The 8,484-nt window shown below is 61.9% G+C and overlaps 1 protein-coding gene across 3 annotated transcripts in view; it reads left to right on the top strand.

Annotated features, from left to right (window-relative positions):
* Positions 1 to 4,028: 4,028 nt before the first annotated feature.
* The window catches only part of GRM4 (glutamate metabotropic receptor 4), a 35,323-nt gene continuing 30,867 nt past the window's right edge, over positions 4,029 to 8,484 (top strand). The window contains exons 1-2 of one of the 3 annotated variants that reach the window (XM_039565344.1): positions 5,036 to 5,127; positions 6,357 to 6,461. The gene's annotated coding sequence lies outside the window, so the exon portion shown is untranslated. Of the gene's footprint in view, positions 4,120 to 5,024; positions 5,128 to 6,356; positions 6,462 to 8,484 lie in introns of those variants that run through there. The other 2 variants (XM_039565343.1, XM_039565345.1) reach the window with 2 other exon arrangements.

The following is an 8,484-nucleotide window of genomic DNA, read 5'->3' as shown; positions in this document are numbered from 1 at the left end:
GGGAGCTGGCACAGCTGCAGGAGCCTTCCTCACGAGGAGGAGGAGTTGTCATCACTCCCAGCCTGCAGCCGAATCATCCCTCGTTCATTGCTAATTCCTCCCCGCAAGCCCGGATGGGCTGCTTTTTTTTTTTTTTTTTCCCCGCATTTCTTTAAAATGCAACTTTTCCCATCAAGATCTGTTAGTCATGAGGCGTATAATGAGTTTTATATATATATTTAAGTGGTCTGACATTCGGCATCCCATTATCCCCACTCCTCGAGAGAGGCACGGACCCGATGTGTGAATGTCAAGCCCATGCGAGCACAAGCAGTGCCGCTCCTGCTCTCGAAAGATCCAGATCTGTTACCCACGTTCATGTGCTGGGGGTGTGTGGGAGTCTCTTTCTTCTGGAGAGAAACCCAAGGCTGTTTTTTCATTTGTTCTTTTTTCTCCTTGGCCTATTATTTAGGTGTTTTTGGAGGGGCCGAGACGAATTGTTCTGTTGGTTTTGTTTTGCAGTTCTGTTTATCCCTTCGGTAACTACCCAGCACAGGGGGAGCTGATGGCTTTTTGCAAGCAGCTCATGCAATTCCCGCTGGAAAATGTCTGTGGGGGCTGAGCCAGGGTCACCTCACTCGTTCCCTGCCAACTTCCACAGAGACTTTTCCCAACCCCGTCCTCTTGCTACGGCTCGTCTCTGCCTGACGTCAGTGAAAATCTTCCCTTTGCTGCAAAATCCCCAAGGAGCAGGACAAAAGTGTCATCGTGGCTCTTCTTTCTTTCTTTTTCTCCTCAAATCCTTCTTCTGCTCTTTTCTTTTCTTTTCTTCCAACCTGGCCTTTTATTTCTTCCTGCGCCACCAGCACTGGCAGGACTCGTGTCCCCGTGCTGCTGCTCCTCCTGGCCACGTTTCTCCCTCAGACAATTGGGACACTGGAAAAGCATCCCCAGCCACCCCCACCCCTTATCCTGCAAACTTGTTTTTCTTTAAACACACACGAAAATAGCTCTTGCCGGGCCTCCTGCTTTTTAATTGTGTAGATATTACAGCTAATTACAGTTCTATTAATATTTCACTTTGAATTAAAGATTTATTTTCCGCACCCTTCTATCCAGGAGGGAATTGAATCCACACCCAAAGCAATTGCAGGCACTGGCAATGCGGCCCCCGGGTGTGATTCCTGAGCCTCCATCTCTTTGACAGGAGTGACCCATGTGGAGGAAGGAGGAGGTGGTGGCTTGTCCATAAATTATTCAAAGCCCTTTTGCAGAGCTGAGCCGGAATGTCCAGTCCATAAGATGCGGTTTCAAGTTTTCCTATATTAAAAAAAAAAAAAGAAAAAAAAAAAATCAAATTGCAAGCAGTTGTGTCTCCTGGATGGCGCTCGGTGGCCTCAGCAGTGGACACGGTGACCTTCCCAGCTGGCCGGGGGCCAGGGCAGTGGGAGGCTGGAGCTGCGGGCCCGGAGCTGTGCCTGCCTGGGGACAGCTGTGGGATGAGTGGGATCAGGGCATGCAGAGTCTCCTGCATGGATCCTGTGAGCCCTGGAGTTCAGGGAAAAGCTGCTGGGGGCCCTGGAGGTGCTGGAGCACCCTGGATGAACACAGAGCTGGGAATCGGCCCGGGCTGTACCCCCAGCCCTGCCCCCGGGGCAGGAGAGGCAGCGACTTGCTCAGTTCCCCTGGCTCTGTGCCTGCCGAGGGGATATCGATCCTGGCAGACTTCTCCGTGTCCATTTGCTGATGGCATCGAACTCTCCTGGAGGATTTGATCAGCTCTGACCCAGGCACCGATCAGGAGCCCTCGCAGCGACCTTTGTGGGGTTTGCAGAGCCGCTCTCGGGGTAACCTCACACCTGGGCTGCACCCCTGGAATCACTGGGGCGTCTCCCATCCTACCCACCGTCCTCTCAGCCCCCACGTTGTGGCTTTTCCCGTTGTGCCGGGGGAAGCATCGGCTTCAGCTGGATTTCCAGATGTTAATTGGGTTTTGACGTTCCCGATGGTGACACGAGCGCTGTGCCGGTGTTTTGGGTTCTGACGGCTGGCAGAGGGGTGTGAGAAGGGGAGACGTGCAGTCCGTGAGGCTCGGAGAGGAGAAGGGAGGCACTGCCAGCTCAGCCATGGTGGGAAGGGCGTCCTGCAATCCCTGGGATTCATGTTCCCAAGCCTTTGGGGGGGGCTGGATTATGATTTTCTATCGGAGCCAGGGCAGCAGCGAGGCACTCCTGAACGAGTCGGCTGCTGGAGCAGCTCAGGTGGTGCCGAGGCCGAAGTTCTCCAGAATTTATCCCAAACACCTTCCCCCAGGGATTCTTTGGGAGCTGGGCAGATCAGAGCAGGGTGGTCTGGTGTCCTTGTGGCCGGGTGCTGTGAGACCCTAGGCTGTGAGCAGAGCACCCTTGTTTCTCCTTGAAGGTGAACACACGTCTTAGAAATCCCCAGGAGCTGAGGGCTTCACCCGACTCCGAGCAGGGACCTTGACCTTAGGATGCCTCTAAAAGCGACTTTTGGCGAGGGATTTGTGCCTGGCTTATCCTGTGGTGTCTGGAGTCCCCTCAGCCGTGGCTTGGGGCAGACAGGGGTCCTGTCCTCCCAGGGGCTTGGTCTTTATGTCCCCTCCCCATCGACCACAGTGCAGATTTCCTTTTGCTTCAGTTCCTTGCATCAGCGCTGGAATGGCTGAGGATGCTCACACGGGGAGGGGGGAGCTGTGTGGGGCCGTGCCCCCCAGGCTGCCCTCCCCTGCCCCGCCAGAGCAGAGTAACAACGAGCAGCACTCGGGTTCTTGCTGTAAACGAAATCACTGCAACAGCCTGGCCGCTCTGCAGGAGACGGCGCTCTGGGCAGCATCCCGGGAGCACCTGGATCCATGGGAACGTTGCACTTATTTCCATGGCAGGAGGGTGGCTGGGCAGCTTTTCAGGAGATGCATCTCACTGGAGAGCCCAGAGCTCTTTCAAAGGCCCAGCTTTGCGTTGGAGCTGGGCAATCCCGAGGGCTTTTGGAAAACCGGCTCCTTCTCCAGCCTCCCAACCAGGATTTGGGTGAAAAGGAGCCTTTTCCAAGGGCAACCAGCCCGCCCGGGCCCTGGCTGACCCTCACCAGGGCTGGGATTTCGTTGTTACAAACGAGCAACACAAATCACCCCTTAGGGGAGATGAGGCTGGAGTTGCGTGTCTGTGGTCCGTGCTTGGTTCTTTGGTGCTGGAAGGGGGCAGAGAGCCCTTCCCGCAGCCAGACCCCGCTTCGTGTGCGCGGATGGGTCCCTCCAGGAGGGGCTGGGAGCTCTGGCAGCCCTGCGTGCCCGCAGGTGAGAGCCGGGGTGTGCCCTAATTGCTCCGGTGACCGAGCCATCACCGCCGTGTCACTACCGTGATGGATCGCAGCAGTTAATGTGTCAATGGCCATTACCAGGGGGTTGTGTTTTCTCTGGATTAATGAATCGACACAGCACGACGGGCTCCTCGAAGCCGCGGGGCCTGGCGGGGGGGATTGATGGGGAAAGAAGGCGATGCAGGAGCCGAGCTCCGCGGGGCGGGGGGTTGACAGCGTTTTATGGGAGGGAGAAGAGAAGGGCAACGGCCTGGGGTGACGAGCATCCTCCCTCGTCGCTGCTTGCGGGAGCTGCTCCCACCTGGGAAAGGGAATTTGAGGATGGCTGTCACTGCAGGGAGCCGGAGACCCTCAGCAGCCTGGCGGGGGGACCCTTCCGCCAGGAGCCGGGGGGGGGGGGGCCGGGGTGGGGGTCCCCGCGCTGCGCTAGTGCTTTAAGAGGCTGGCAGAGCCGGCGGCGGGCTTCCCAGCTCCTCTTCATGCAAAACTTCCCCGGCCCCGGCTCTCCTCCTCCTCCTCCTCCTCCTCGTCTTCCCCCTCCTCCTCCCCCTTCTCCACCTCTTCCTCCTCCTCCTCCTCCTCCTCGCCGCGGCTGCGGTGCGCGGAGCGCGGCGGGTCCCGCCCGGCTGCGGCTCGCTCGGCTCCCGGGCCCGGCCGGGGCTGGGGGGGCCGGGGCCGCCCCCGCCGCACGCCGCAGGGCCCCCCCGGGCTGCCCGCGCCCCCGGGCCGGGGGCGGATCGCGGCACCGGGCACCGGGCGGAGACGGGGCCGGCGGCGCCGCCAACTTGGCACTGCCCGCGGGTAAGTGCGGGCGGCGCGGGGGAGCATCCCCGGGACTCCCGGTGCCCCCGCACCTTCCCCCGGGGCTGGAGTGCCCCCAACTCTCCCGTCCTACAGCCTCGCCGCTCCCCCCCTGCACAACGCTCTGGCGAATTTTTCGCCTTTCCTTCTTATTTTTGGGCTGGGGGGGGGGCGGCGACAGCGGGGGCTGCAGCCCGGAACCCCCAGCGCTCCCCGCTCTCCCACTCATCGCATTATTCATTGTTGGGGACTGCGGAGCGCTGCTCCCTCCTCGCCCCGCTGCTCCCCTCCGCGAGGGGCACGGAGGGCACCCCTTGCTCTGGTCCCCAACCTGTCACCTTTGTCCCCAGAGGTGCCCACTGCCCGGCGAGGGCTCCGGGAGGGGAGCTGGGGGGATCGTCCGGACGGAGGGGGCTGGCAGGGGTTGGGGCAGGACGCGGCGGGCAGGGGCGGGTGGCCGTGACCGGGGCCGAGCCGCCGGCGGGGGCTGCCCTCGCCTCGCCGCAGCGGGCAGCGCCCGCAGAGCCGCCGCAGGGCAGGGGGGACAGGAGGGCGGCGAAGAGCTGAAGGCGCTGCCTCTGCAGCTCGGAGGGGCTGTGAGGGATAAGACCCTTCCCCGGCGCCGGAGCGACCGCTCGGAGGCACCCCTGGGCCGGGCAGAGCCCCGCTCCAGCACGGGGTCGGTTTCCTCTCTGGAGTGTTCTCCCGCTCCTTGGCGCTCTCCGGGCGAGCGGGTCTGAGGCGTCGGGAGCCGCTGGGGAAGTTGGCAGCCGTGAGAAAAAACCGGAGAACTCTCCCACTGCCTGCCCGGGTGCAGCCCCGCCAGGCCTCCTCCTCCTCCTCCTCCTCCTCCTCCTCCTCCTCCTCCTCCTCCTCCTCCTCCTCCTCCTCCTCCCCGCGGTGTGATGAGTTTGCCGTGCTCTCCCAGCCGGGTGATTTTCCGTGGGCTGCTCCGGCGCTGGGGGATGCCCGCTGCCTTCGGCGGCGGCTGCGACGGAGAGGCTGCGGGTGAGTCACTGCCTTTGCCATCGCCATCGCGCTGCAGGTGACCTGTGGCTCGGGGCTCGCCGGGGGTGGCACGAGGCAGGGCTGGCGGTCACCGCAGGAACCCACCGGCAGTGGCCGTGTGCCCCGGGCAGGGCTCGGGGAGGGACGGAGGGATGGAAGGATGAAGGCAAGGAGCAGAGCTGATCTGTTGAATGCCGCGAGGAGCTCGGGAAAACGCCACGAGAACTGCCAAAAGAAAAAGCTCATTTCCTTCCCTGCCTTGGCTCCCTGTAAGCAGCGTTTATCCGCACCAGGCAGCGGGGAGATGAGCTGGGGGATGCGCTGGGCAAGGCTGTGGCGGGGGGAGAGCCCGGACAAGACCCTTTTCCCGGTGACCTGACACCTCCGCGCCGGGAGGCTCGGTGCGATGGGATGTGCAGAGATCCCGCCTGATTTTGGCCGGCTTGGCCGAACTGGAGGGGCAGTGCTGGGGGCCGTGGTGAGGGTGGTCCCTCTCCGTGATGGCAGAGGGTCCCCATGGGCAGCGGTGGCTCCAGCTGCCCCAGGCTGGGGGGCTACGGGCAAAACCCTTTTGAGGACGGCATCAGACACTGGGTTAGGGGTGCTGAGCTACACCCCGGGGTGTCAGAGCAGCGTCAAGGGGATTTTCCCGTGGGAATCGAAGCTCGAGTGGAGCCATGGCCTGGCCCTACATCCCAGGGGCCAGCATCACCCTGCGGAGGAGCCTAACGGCTCCCCGAAAAAGAGCATCACGTGCTTCAACTTTGGCATCAGGCAGGAGGAGGATGGATTTGTCAGCTCAGCCACCCCCTTCCAGCTCTTCCCAGAAAGGCAACGGCTTGAAGAAGTGGCAGGTCCTAATTATAACATACGTGAACCCGCGCCCGTCGCCCTCCCCGGCTTCGTGCCCGCTGCGGGCACCGGCTCTTCCTCCTGGGCGCTGCGTCTCACGGAGGGTTTTCCTCCCTGCAGTTCCCTGGATGGCCCCGCACCGAGCCCGGCTCAGGATGGGGGTCTCTGGAGTCACCGCCGGGGGGGTGTGGGCAGGGGCTGGCACTGCCAGACCGCAGTGTCAGGGCGTAGGTGTGATGGGGAGCGGGGACACCGCGTGCTGCCGCGGGCACTGCCGGACACCGGCAGTCAGGCCGCGCTCTCGCTCGGAGCCAGCACGGTCCCAAATTGCAGGTGGCGATAAAAAATTAATTGCGGGATTCTGCTGCACGTGGCAGGAGCGGAGACGAGCGGTGGCTCCTTCCCTTCCCTTTCCTTCCAGCCGCTCCCGCTGGAGCTCTGCGCCTGCTGCCGGCGGAGACCTCGCGCTGCCTGCCCGCAAGGTGAGCTGCTGTTCTCTCTCCGCTTGCTCTGGGGCTGGATCCTGCTCGCCTTCCCCCGCCGCTGCGCCATCCCATCCTTCAAAGTGAGGGATTAGCCCTGACCTGCTTGGCAGCGGGAGGGAGGCGGAAGGAGAGGGCTTGCTGCAGTTAAGGACATATATAAATACGGTGTGATAAATATTCCCTGGATCTGATCTGCGCCCTATGGGAGCACTTTTGTTTGGACTTCAGCGTCCTTCAGGAGATGCTTCTGGGCAGTGAGGTGGGTGATTGTACCCAGCTTTTGCCCACCATGGGGCTCTGAGCTGGCTGCTGGCGGGACCCGGGTGCAGAGAGGACGAGTTGGCACCTTGGTGATGGGCTCGGGTTTGTGCGAGCATTGTGATATTGGTTTGTGCATCGATCGAGGGGTTGCTGGGGCAGGGGCTGCATCTTGGAGCTCATTGGGGGGTTTGGATGGCACAATCCGGGGGCTCTGCTCACTGCTGCCTGCTGAGCCGTGGCCTTGCTTCTCCGAGCGAACGCCGGGGTACTGGACCTGAATACTTAAGGTTTTGCCTGTCGGGAGAGAACTTAACCTGGCGTCCCCTCCCTCTGTCCACATCTCAATTCTGCTCTACTTCATGGAGCTTTTGTAATTAAAAAGACCAGGAGCCAAGCGAAGTTCCCTGTAGCTGCTTGCAAGCGGGAAGTGAGTGTACACTAATTGGGATATTGTGCTGCCTGCTGGCTGGAGGAAGAGCAGGTGGGGAAAGAAATAGCCTTGATTTTCAAAAAGATGCTTTGGAGCTGGTAGGATCCAGTGTGGCTTAAGCTGGCATAGCCCTCCCAGTGCCAGGGCTGGGCTGGAGTCTCTGGTGCTGGTGGTGCTGGGCTCTTTGGCACTGGGGATGGGGACGTGCAGGTGAGTGCTGGGTGCTCTTGGCTGATTATTCCTGCATCTCCTGGGCTGTATAACCAGCTCAGCCTCTGCTGGGTTTAACGAGCCCCAGAAAATGCCCTGGCTCTGAACTGGGAGATGATGGATCCTGCTGCAGGCAGAGCTCTGGGGAGCGGGGTCTGCTCGGAGAGGAGTCTGTCTGGAGCGTGTCCCACCACAGTCCAGCCTGGGCAGTGCTTGCGGGGTCGTGCAGGAGGAGCTGCGGGAAGGAGCCGCAGAGGTGATGCCTGGGATGGCCGGTTCCTCCCCCAGGCACTGGAGAGGCTTTTGCAGCAGGAGATCTCTGGGATGTGGGGGAATTTTTAATCAGAGTTTGATTTCATGGAATCACAGAGTGGTTCGGGTTGGAAGGGACCTTAAAGCTCATCCAGTCCCAGACCCTGCCATGGGCAGGGACATCTTCCACTGGACCAGGTCGCCCCAAGAGGGGCTGGCCTGCCCAGCTGAGCCCTCCCCTGCTCCTTCCAGGGCCCTCCGTGGCTGGCGATGCCGGTGGCCCGGTGACCACCACTAGAGGGGGGCAGGATGCCACCGTGCTGCCCGGGCCCATGTCCGGGGTGCCGGGACCCGCGGGGCTCTGCGTGTCCCGGGGCAGCAGCACCCACAGCACCCGGCACCGGCTCCCTCCGCCCTGGCGCTGCTCAGCCCACCCTGGCTCGGGCAGGGGATGACCCACGGCCGGGCTCTGGAGATCTTCTCGGTTTGGCTAGTATTTGCGCCACTTCCCAGACCCGGATCAGGCTGCGGCATAGCCGGGATGAGGGCGATGGGAAGGCTCCGTCCTCACTGGTGGAAGTTGGAGAAGCAGAATTGCTCCTTCCTTTGGGGCTGGGATAAGCACCACGCTGAGTGATGGTCCCACCCTGTTATTCCCACCCTCGGGGTGCCCCTGTGGAGCCATGCAGGTGGGGCAGGAGCCGTGCAGGTGGGGCAGGAGGGTGGCTTTGGCCCCTCGCTGCCCGGAGCGTGTAGGTAAGGCTGTTCTCTGCTCCATGAGTACCTGCTGCAGGCAGGTGTCTTCTTCCAGATGTGCATCTCCTTCCAGATGTGCCCCCGGTGGAGCAGCTGCTTTGGGGAGGCTCG

The sequence above is a fragment of the Corvus cornix genome, chromosome 26 (genome assembly GCF_000738735.6).
Source record: "Corvus cornix cornix isolate S_Up_H32 chromosome 26, ASM73873v5, whole genome shotgun sequence".
Classification (NCBI taxonomy): Eukaryota; Metazoa; Chordata; class Aves; order Passeriformes; family Corvidae; genus Corvus; species Corvus cornix.
The sequence above is the reverse complement of the archived record's forward strand: the minus strand, read 5'-3'. Positions and strand labels throughout refer to the sequence as shown.